The sequence below is a fragment of the Triturus cristatus genome, chromosome 11 (genome assembly GCF_964204655.1).
Source record: "Triturus cristatus chromosome 11, aTriCri1.1, whole genome shotgun sequence".
Classification (NCBI taxonomy): domain Eukaryota; kingdom Metazoa; phylum Chordata; class Amphibia; order Caudata; family Salamandridae; genus Triturus; species Triturus cristatus.
The window spans coordinates 173552321-173564187 of NC_140594.1; positions in this window are offsets into that span (position 1 = coordinate 173552321).

An 11867-nucleotide genomic window follows, 5' to 3' on the forward strand; every position below is an offset into this window, starting at 1 on the left:
AGCTGAATAATGATGCAAGACAAGCGGGGACACCTGCCTGTTTCGACTAGGGAGGTGATTATCATACCGTTGCTTAAACTAGGGAAACCACTATGGGATAAAGTGGCATACCGCCCGCTCTCCATGCTTAATCTAGACAACAAGATCCTGAGTCGTATACTGGCCACTCGCCTACTCCCACACATGACAACCCTAATACACAAAGAGCAATCCGGGTTTATTCCCACCAGAAGCACAGCCCTTAAAGTCCCACGACTCTTGCGAGTGCTGGAGGCAGACTCCTATAGGAAAGATGTTGCGACAATCTTTGTGGTGGATATAGAAAAGGCATCTGATAGCCTCGAATGGCCTTATTTGTTCCACGTGTTGCGGAAGTTCGGACTAGGAGATAAAGTTGTAGATTGGACAGCTCTCCTATATTCTGATTCCACTGCTAGGGTTAAAACGGGTGGGCTAATATCTGGCACCTGCAGAGTAAGACGGGGAACAAGGCAGGGGTGTCCCCTCTCCCCCCTCTTGTTCGCCCTGGTGATGGAGCTGCTTGCCGCTAGGACTAGAACAGGACAATTCTATCAGGGCCTAAACGTTTATGGACAGATCCATCACATTGCGCTCTACGCAGACCACCTATTGATGTTTTTGGCAGATTCGGGAGAAGCACTTCGTGGAGCGAAAGAGTTACTACAGACCCTGGGTAGGGTAGCGGGGCTGAAGGTGAACTGGGCAAAGTCTTGTTTATTCCCAACGATGGAGGGCAGGATAGGCCCGCAAGAGACCAAAGGAGTGATATGGGAGGATAGATGCATGACATACCTAGGTACCCAAATATACCACACGCAGGGAGACCTACCGGAGGGTAACATAGGGAGAGCCATTGGAGGAGCAAAAAACAATTTTGACTTCTGGGGCTCTTTACCATTATCAGTAGCCGGCCAGGTAGCTCTACTTAAAATGGTGACCCTACTGAGGTTATTGTACTATTTTGGGACCTTACCGGTCTGGATACCAGCAAAATACTTTACTCAACTCAAGACAATGGTCTCGGGGTTTTCTATGGGGAAATGGCAGGCGGAGAGTAGCACTTGGCGTCCTCATGTGCCTGAGAGAGGAGGGAGTACTGGCGGTGCCTGATTGTGAGGCCTACTACCTGGCTGCACAGTTACAATGGCTCACAAAGTGGGTGGTGAGCTGACTCAGAGGGACGGAAGACCTGAGAGATGACTCTGTGACCTAAGACTGTTATCCCAAATTACATTGAGGCTTTGTGTTCGATCCCCGGCTCTTCCCTCTGAACTACTCACAGCAGGGCGATGCTAGAATAGAAGTCTGAGACAGCCAAAATCAAGTGCCCTTATGCCCCGGAAATCCTGTTACTTATGTGCGAGGCCTTGACACAAGGGGGCAGTTGGCAGAGACTGACCACTTGGGGGGAGCAAGGGTTGGCTACAATGGGCGACTTGTATGAGGAGGGCGCCATGATCCCATTTAATGACCTGCAGGATCGTTATGACTAACCCAAGGGGGACTTCCTGTTGCCCTCTGCCCTCACTGCGGCTATACGAAAAAACTGGGGAGGATGGCTCACTGAACTGCAGACGTCACTAGGCTGCCAATATGTGGCGATGGCGGCAGGTACTTTTAAGGCGGTTACGTGTTTATACAGGCGCATAACGCGGGAAACGCTACTGCCTGTATCGGAGTTGAGATTAAAGTGGGAGTCAGACCTTGGAGAGGGTATCCCAGAGGAAACCTGGGGGGAACTAGTGGAGAGAGCTTAGAAGAGCACCAGAAATGCCAGATTCCAATTGGTGCATTTTTATATCTTACATAGGGCATACCTCACCAGGAGAAGATGAATAAGTATTTCACGACCCAAACAGCAGCTTGCCCACGATGTAATAGGGAAGGAGCAGATTTCAGGCATATGTTTTGAGACTGCCCGCACCTGGGTGCTTTCTGGGGAGAGGTAACTACGCTGCTGTCTGACATAACCGAGAGGTAAGTTGAGACATCTCAGAAGTACTGCCTGCTACACTGGTTCCCCCACACATCCAAAAATAAAATCACAAGTACATTTTTAGATATGGGCTTACTTCTAGCTAAGAGAGATATCACCATGTACTGGAAGGCAAAGCAAGGCCCAAACACAGCCAGATGGAAGAAAGAATTCATTAAATGGGCAGAATGTGAAGGGAAAATCAGGATGTAAATAGCAAAAAGAACGGGGAGCTAGAGGGCGCTGGAGGCGGCAAGAGCATGGGAAACACTAGTTGTACTACTGTGGATCCCAGAGGACGATGGAGATGAGGCATCAATAGGGGAACCTGCGGCAGGAGTAAGCTAGGCTAAATACCCCTGAGCAAATTATAGACCTGCGAAGTTAGACAACAGACATAGCACACCACCGCCCTTACTGAACGAGGGATCATAAAGTGCTACCTCAGACAAATGGGAAACACAGCAGCTTGGAGCAGACGAATATAGCAAACTAGCAATTGGAACACAAGTGACACACCTGGGAGGAGGAGGGGGAGTGGGGTTAGTTGTGGGAAGGGAGTTTGAGTTACAGATTGAGAACATGTATAGCAGTTCAAGAATTGAACACTGAACAGCTTCTGCTCATTGGATTACTGGGGGGGGGGGATTTATGCTCATTGTAAGGCACTGTACTCCTTTGGTTTGCTACTGAAATGTCTGTATACATGTCAGAATAATTACAATCCTGATCAATGGTAACTATGATGCATTGTTGACACCTGGAACCCTCCTTAAAACCCCCCAAAAATGTGTTTAATAAAAAGGGTGATTCTACACCTAAATGTGATTTCTTCTCCTAAAGGTTTTTCAAACTAAACTCATGCTGATATTGTGCCAAGAGTGATTTTCCATATGAATGCGCTGTCAATTAAATGTGTATTTAATGTGGCATCTTATTGCCACAATATCTATTTATATCTAGTTTTGCATCTAAATGGGTTTCTACAGGCCTAATGATTGCCACCTAAATGGGTTGAACACCTAACTATGTTTTTGCGCTCACAAGAGTTCTTACATGGCTGGTGATTTTCCATAGATGGTGATCTTGCACCTAAGTGTGCTTTGTGCTTCCAAACATGTTTCACACTCCTACTAATGTGGCACAATAGGTGAGTTTTCACCTAAATGTGATTTTTCTTCTGAATGTGACACCACAATCGTGATTACTCAGTGGTTAAATGTGATTTTTGCACGGGGTGGGATTTGTGCTTCTAAACATGTTTCATACTCATCATCATGTACCAACAATGGCTTTGCACCTCAGTATGTTGTCAAGCAAATGTGACGACATACTAATGTACAGCTTTTAACATAATGAAACATCTTACTACAATATTTACATTCTGTGCTGTCTGATGCACCACAGCTGCATATTGTCAATGTTCCATACAGAATCTCCTTCTCAAGGTCAATTTCTAATGTGTTTTGTGTGATATTATGGCCATCAAACCTAAGACACAGTGCTTCATACCAGATCAGCCTTCCGGTTGCACATAAGAAAACCCTTGGAGCTCACAATTTCCCTCACCCTAAACAAAACTACCCTAAAATACCACAAAAAACAATCCCTGACTTCCAGCGGGAAACCTTGATTGGCGACAAATGCCATAGAGTCAGATTGGGCTCCATTCAAGCCACCATACGTTTTTTGACTAAGCTCATGCCCTACTGGACACAAAGCATAATGTTTTTCTTCTTCTCAAAGAATACAAAAATCCATTATGGAAAAATCGTGCTATTTTAGCTTACTATAACCAGAAATGTGATCTAAAGATGACTGTGTTTTAAAATGGGATCCATTACCTATCATGTAACCAGTTTGTGTCAGTGGTATTTGATATTTTTTTTTTAGGTATTGGATGTACCATATAAACTGATATGTACATGGCGTGACCACAAAACTATTTTATGGTCCATAACCCAAATGTTTTATATTAAACTGGGTAGTGGACACTCAACCACATGCAAACTCTTGTGCAAATGTTTGTCATTGTGTCTGTCACATGTTTGGAAGGATGAAGTCTATTACATGAATGGAAAGTACATTGTGATGTAAATAATAAAAGCGGACAGATGTTTCATCATGTTGACAACCTACACATCACCATAACCTTCACTTCCTTAAATCCTTTACTTTGTCATAGCCATGACCATGTCCTGCCATGACATTGAGCTGGAAGATTTACTGTCAAACTCCAGTCCGATCAGTTTGAAGTCACAGACCTATGGCAAGGTACACAAGCCAGAAGTACCGGGTCCGCTTATGTTTAGAGAGAGTGAGAAGCAGAAGCTCGTCTTTTACTACACTTAATACGCCTGCAGATGGGTGTTATGGGGTGGTACACACTCAATGACTGGGTAGGACTGCACTGTTTTTGGCATCATCCTGAAGGCGTTTCCCCATAATAGCATTGCTCCGTTTCGACGTACATTTAGGGGCTTTACCTTTGTTTGTCTTACATAGTAGCAGTACCCTAGGGCACCGTTTTATGATAGGTGGCAATTCAAGTGTTTACAACCAGTTATAACAACAGTGTGTTCATTTCTTGACTTCCAGACCTCTTGGTGTTGGGTTCTGCATGTCTGGTAGTGGACTTTGTGTGCTGTTTGCCATGATCACAAATTACTTTCACAAATCTATTTTAAATTAAAAGCCTCTGATAAATGGTGAAATCCACATCACAAGTAAACAGCTGTATAGTACTGGGTACAAACAATAAGAGTGGATAAAATCCTGATTGATTTTATTTTGTTCAAATATCTTTATTGCATTTTAAAAGAGAAATACAATAATAATACATTAACAATACTGTTCTCAATCTTTCAGTATGACACAGAACCAGACATTACATCATTTCACTTCAGGTGCAGTGGTTTCCTTATGACTTTTCCCTTCATCAACATACAACATTTGAGATAGAACACCTCATTGGGTTGGGTTAGAATAGAGGGAGGGTGGGACCAGACCGGATGATCGTCCCGGATCAGGATGGGGCAAATAGCAAGGGTGCTGAAACACGTCTACTCTAGACTAAGGGTTTGTATTGTGTAAGTTGTTCAGTGCATCGTTGCAGCAATTTTCATTGGGTAGTTCAATCGCTGCTTCCGTGTTAGAACCTGACAGCACAGTATAGTATAGTACATGCAGTTGATAATACCCAACACTCTTTAAACTCACTTGATAACTCTTCACCATCAAATACAAGCACAGCTAGTACTGACAGTCTCTTTATAAGTATTGCTACTTGGCAATTGTCAATAGTCCTTTTTTGGAGCTACTTAACATGCTGCTTTTTTGACCCACTGGCAAAGTACCCAAGCAAGCTAAGGTGTGTCATACTGGCTCAGACAAATATTAACAACTCCTTTCAGCTGGGAGATGCCTGTAACAGCTTTCAATGGGACGATGCACACATTGCCGATATGTTCGCACCCGTCCACTCACTACATTATGGTCATAAAATTTGCAGCCAATTCTATGCACATTTCTTTTGTTTTGCCTTCAAATAGAATCATAGCTAGTCCTGGACCCTCATAAACATAACACCGAGGCAGTAACTCCCAATCAGTAAACACAGTATTACTACAGGTAAATGCTGCATAAACTTACACTAAGACGTTAACAAGTTTAACAGTATTACCCATGCTATGACAATAACCCCTATTCAAACCCTAGAAAAATCATCCTCATAGGTAATTCATAAATGCAAATTCTCAGAAAGATATAGCTTCCCAAAAAACACAGGCATTTAACAATTTATGAGCTTACCTGGCAATTCGCTTTTCTGGGGTCAACATAGAAGGAGCAAAGTCACAACCCAGAGAAAAAACAGCATTCAAGAACCACCAGGTACTTAACAGGGATGGGTCCATAAGATAATTAAAATTCCATGGGGTCCTTGTCTCCTGAAAGTGGCAGAGGTGCAATCCACAGAAAGATGCAGCTTACAAAAACACCAGCTACTTAAAAAGGTCTACCTAAAACCACAGAAAGTGCAACACAAGTGGTCATAAATGATGTGCAGTGTAGGATGCAAGAGTAAAATCCGATTCCTGGGTTTTGTGCTACATGAAGGAATTACCTTATAAGACAATGTTAACCTGCACCTGTAGATATTAATTTCAATGGAGTACTTCACCACTCTTGGCATTTTAGCACTGGTACTCCCAGAACTGTGCCCAAGCTCTGTGTCATATTACAGGCACAGAAAAACAAGGCCTTTGTGGTATGGAATAAGCACCCAAGGTATCCTTTGGTTGAGGTACCAAAAAGTGTTGTATAAAATTGATTTAAATTAAGTTATTTATTTTCAGTTGTATTCAAAAAGTCCAAGTAATTTAATTTTGTTAAATTCTTTGCGATCAGGCTTAATTTTAAGTCCCTGTCACTATCATTTTCTATGGGAGATTGTTGCAGTATTAGTGGTGGGCCATGTGAAGTGCTAGATTTAATACTGCTCCTTTTTGGCAGTCATAACTCTACTCCTTTAAATGTGGCTCCAACCCCCTTTTTCAGGGTGTGGAGACATGCGAGTCTACACTTTTAAGCAACTTTATCTTTACACTCAGATCTTGTGAATAGCTCAAAGAAGTAAAGTTGGGCAAAATGTAAGAATACATTTATTAATAGAAAATTTCGATGTGTAGATTTCCTTTTGTTAATATGCACCTTAGTGATATATGGCACTAAATGGGGGATAACGCGTTATGGTTACTGAAGCTTATTTGCATTTATTTCCCATAAATTGAACGCTGGCAAAAAACATAAAATATTCATTATGTATCTGTGATGTAATCCCTCATGTCATATTCTTACAGTGCTATAATACTAAGAAAATGAGAAGAGTGTGTGAAGATTACCCAAATTAGTTTCCTACTATTGCCCAGGCCTAAATTACTACGTTTGTCTACTCAGTGATTGCATCTGAATTCAGTTCACTGACCCGTTTTCTAAGAACTGTCTGAGCACGCGTGGGCATAAGTTCTTACCCAACTCACTCTTAACAACCCCAGACATGGATGACCAACTTCCAGGTGAGTCACGCCAGATCAAACTCTCCACAGCACAGTGTGAGACATGCTGCAAAGTTAGGGTGAAGACAGATATTTTTAGCCACTTGATTCATACTTTTGGAACATGGAAGCCAGGTCTTGTCCTCAGACTAGGGCTCTTTCCATGAACTTTAATCAACTTTTAAATCCAGAATATGGGCTCCAGGGACCGTAACAGGTACTGTAGGGAAGCTGGGTGGCATTCATGCTCTCTTTATTTAAGAGTAAGGCCATTCAGTTTTCTTAAGGGCGATAGTTTGGAGTTGCCCACTTATTCTGCATGATGTTTTCTAATCTGAAAATTCTAACTAGATGGTACGTGCCAAGAGAGTTCACCTTCACCAGCAATACTGCATTTTCTAACCCTTCGTTAACTGCTTCGTCTCAGAGTGCCCCACGAGCCCCAAGAAATGTCTTTGGGAGCGCTGAATGAACAATGAGCTACAAAAGAAGTGTGAACAATTAGGTGAATACCTTTCCAGATACATATAGTGGCACCTCTAGACACTGCAACTCCTGTCTTACTGAAACATTTATTTTGTGTAATCTCATAGCAACTTCAAGCATTCTGAAGCACTAAGTGTACATGAATACATATAGGAAAGTTAAATGTGCATATAAGTAAACTTGATAACCTATGAACCATAAAACAAAATAAAGAGACCGAACATCAATTGGATTTAATGTTCCATTATATTGTACCAACATAATCCCACCAAATTGATGGATCATGCAACGTTTTTCTGATGTTATGTTGTCAAAGTGGGCAAATTCTGGACAAACTCCACAATCAATGAAATACAGGAATTTTCGGAAGAGTACCCTCACAAATATTTGCAGAAACATTTGATTGATTCCATTGTGTACGGAAGGAGCTGGCAGAGTTCCACAAAGAATAAATCAAATGTGTCCTAGCAAATACATATGAAGAATACTGGTTTAAAAAGGGTAAGTCAAAAACACTAAGACCTGATCAAAGTGGGCTTACAATTTAATAATCTAGAAGAGTGAGAGTGGGAATTCAATTTTAATACCCCACCAATAACCCTTAATGTCTTCCAAAGGTATTGTCCCAAATCTTTATAGCCCAAACTATTGTAATTTAAAACAACTTTAAGGTCAACAGTCACTGTGTCCCAAACAAAAACCATCCACTTAAACAGGTGTATATTCAACAAAAATGTGTGAAAAGACGAGATAGCACCTCACGTGTGCTACACCATAGGAGCTTGCTGGTTGGTTCTCACCAGTTGTGCCCACGTTTCTCATCATAGGTAGCTATCTCGCCTGAAAAAATATTTAGTGTCCAGAACAAACACGGTGAAGAACAGTGTTTCATGTGTGTCACAAAAACCAAATAAGTGGGCCTATTCAAATTAAAACCAACTGCATGTTTGCAGACCAATTAAAGATGGGCCAACATGTTTCATTGCCTGTTTTGCTTAGGGGCGTCAGGGCTTGAGGTCATAATTCACATTTCTGGACTCTTGTTTTGTATGTACAGTGACGGGTAGTAGCCAAGGTCCCTCGTACCAGCTATCCACCTCGTCAAAAGGTACTCAATACTGCTATGAGTCCCTTTTTAAAAAAAAGACACTTGTGTTGTCCCAACTTGCGTGTGCAAAAGGATGAGCGATGTCTCATTCCTCTAAAAAGGATAAGAACAAAGATCACTGAGGCTTGTGTTTGCCCCTTCTTTTCCATCAAATTAAAAATAAAAGAAAAAAAGAAAGTGTAAGGAAATGCCTCTTTTTGTATGATCACCCCCAAAGTTTTGGACTGATACTGCTGGTTTTTCGACTCTGAGAGTGCACTGAGGCCTGCTATTACCAGACCTCAGAGCCTGTGCCAGACCTTAAAATATGGAAGTTTAATAGGCTTATACCCTATTGGTATAAGCTAATTTACTGTAAGTCCCTTGAACATGGTACTCAGGTACCCAGGGCCTATAGGTTGGAGGGTCACCCCAGAGACTGCAACACTCATTGTGTCACCCTGGGTGTGACAAGAGTAAAACATGGCTGCTAGTCTGGCACTGAATATTGGAGGGGCAGTTTTAAACTGCTAACTCGACTTTTAAAGTCATGGCAAAGAAATTGCTTAGAATGGATGACATCTTGAATCAAGTACTACCGGATCACCCTAAAATCACTTCTACAAAAGACAGCCTCCATAGTAGATCATCTAACCAGAGGTTTCATGAAAAGCAATAAAACGGACACCCTCAACTGGCTGACTTCCAGGCCAAAAGGTATTTGGCGCAGTCTTAAATGCAAAGTCTATTCTACTAGCCAAAATAGGACGTCCTTTGAACTGCACAATGGAAAATCAAAGATGTGGATACATTTTGAAACAACCTATGTGGTAGATGTTTTGGAGTGCACTTTTGGGAAGAAATACGCAGGGAGTACGGTCAATAATTCGAAACTACGCATTTTGTAACATCTCCAGGCCATAACCAACAGGTACTACACTTAATGCCATGGCTAAGCATATTTGGGAGAATCATGATGGAAAGAAATTGGAGTTTAGTTATTATGGTATTCAACGCATCATGAAAACACCAAGAGGAAGTAAGCAGGAGTTGGCTCTGAGGAAATCAGAGTCCAAGCTGATGATTGTGATGGGCACGGAGGTACAACGTTTTTTTTTTAATGCAGATGCAGAGTGACATGTCCATTATGATGGTCCATCTGCTTCTGGCATCTTGTATTCCCTGCCATCTTTATGAACTCTAGAGTGACTTTATAGTGTTGGACTCATTAATATCCCACACTTGCCCACTTCTTTCTTGCTTATTTTTGCTCGATCTATGATTATGATCATGAATTCATCTTGTCTTAGCTACAGCAGTCATAAATGGCATTGCAACAGTACAGCCCTTACAGGTTTTAAAGTTACAATCATGGATTAATTTGTCCATTCCGGTTAGGACTATGGATTGCCTATAGTGTTTTAAATTATTTATCAGTCTTTACTGTGTATGTGCTAGGTCTTTTACCATCAGCACTTTATAGGGGATATGTTGTTTAGATTCAAAACATATTCCTCGGTTCAAGACATTACAACTGGGCGCAACATTCTTTTAAATTTCTATCCTTTATACACTTCTAAATTGTGCATCAAATTAGGCACCTTAATCCTAAGCACTTTAATGTAACATGCGGTTTGCACAGGACACTTTAAGTATGTGCTGGATTAGGCACTTTATCTCCTGTAATTGATGGATTGCTTTATCCATGACATTTCAACTAGGACACAAGTGGTGAGGAGCATTATTCTGAGCAGGTTGGACTATTGTAATTCCCTGTGTCTTGGAGCCCCAATCTCATTGATATTGAAACTGCAAAGAATCCAAACATTAGCAGCAAAGTTAGCTTAAAACCGGCAGCGCAGGTCCTCTACATTTTTGGCTCTGAGGGATCTCTACTGGTTGCCGAGCCATCAGAGAAAACAAATCAAATCCCTCTGTATCGTCTTTAGGGCAGCACATGGTTTGGGACCTAAACCACTGCAGAGAAAATTTACTTGGTATATCCCCTCTAGAAATCTTCGCTCATCAACAGCAAATTTGGTGAATACTATAGGATTTAAAAGAACAAGGACTGGAGGCAGAGCCTTCAGCTCTGCAGCCTTACGGCTGTGGAATGAACTCCCAACGAATATCAGACAAACTGAGAATCTGCTGCAATTCAGGAAAAAGCTGAAAACTTGGCTGTTCCAGAGGGTGGAGTAAAATAAAGATTTTACTGCTACTGACCCGCTCTGACATCCCTCCTTGTCTTTCCCTCCCCCTTTTTTATTTGTCTTTTTCCTGGGTTGGCCGTTTTTACGTACAATGACTACATGTTAACTCTCAGCACCAGGATACCCGTCGGGTGACAGTGCGCTATACAAGTCCAGCTTACATTACATTACAACTGTGTGCAACATTGCTTGCACACAGCACTCTCTTGATAAATAACCGATTACAAATTCCATTCTAGTACAATATAGAATATGCACATGACACTTTTAAATTGCGCATCAAGCTGGGCACTTTAATCCTCAGCACTTCAATGTAATATGCAGCTTGCACAGAACACTTGAATGGTGACCTTTATAGTGCGCTGTATGAGGCATTGTATCTCCTGCAATCGATGGAGGTCCGACGACCATGGGAAACCAATAAGAGTCTGACTTCTTTATGTAGTAGTAAATATGTTTATTTGGTCATTTTCACCATAAAGCTTTACACATAAAGCATCATTTAAAAAGCATGTTCCATTACAATGTTATACAGGAGAGTCATGTCATCTATAATGATAGGTAATACAAAATTAGATACAAATACATTGAATAAGTTAAAACTATACTGAGCTGCATTAACTATCCTTCATAAAGAGCAACTACATAACAAGACCACTCATTGTGTACAAGATTTTAAGTAGCTTTATAATTATTTTATGCTCATATGGCACCTGATTGTGGAGTACTCGACTCATTTTAGGCATTATTAATGAATTTACACCTTATTTGCCAGGTCTATAGTAAGTTCCTGGACTACGAGAACCCCCCCCCCCCCCCCCCCCCCCCCCCGCCAACTCAGTGTTTTCAGATTGTAATATGTGCATTACCTCTGCATAGCGCACCAGGGACTATCACCGACAAAAATGGACAATCACTCGGACCTGGGTTTTGCAAAGAGGGGACAGAAGAACAAAAAGTGTTCCACAGTTTCAGTACAAGTCAGGCATGCAGGACATAGGGGTGATACACTACTCGCCTGCCACCTATTC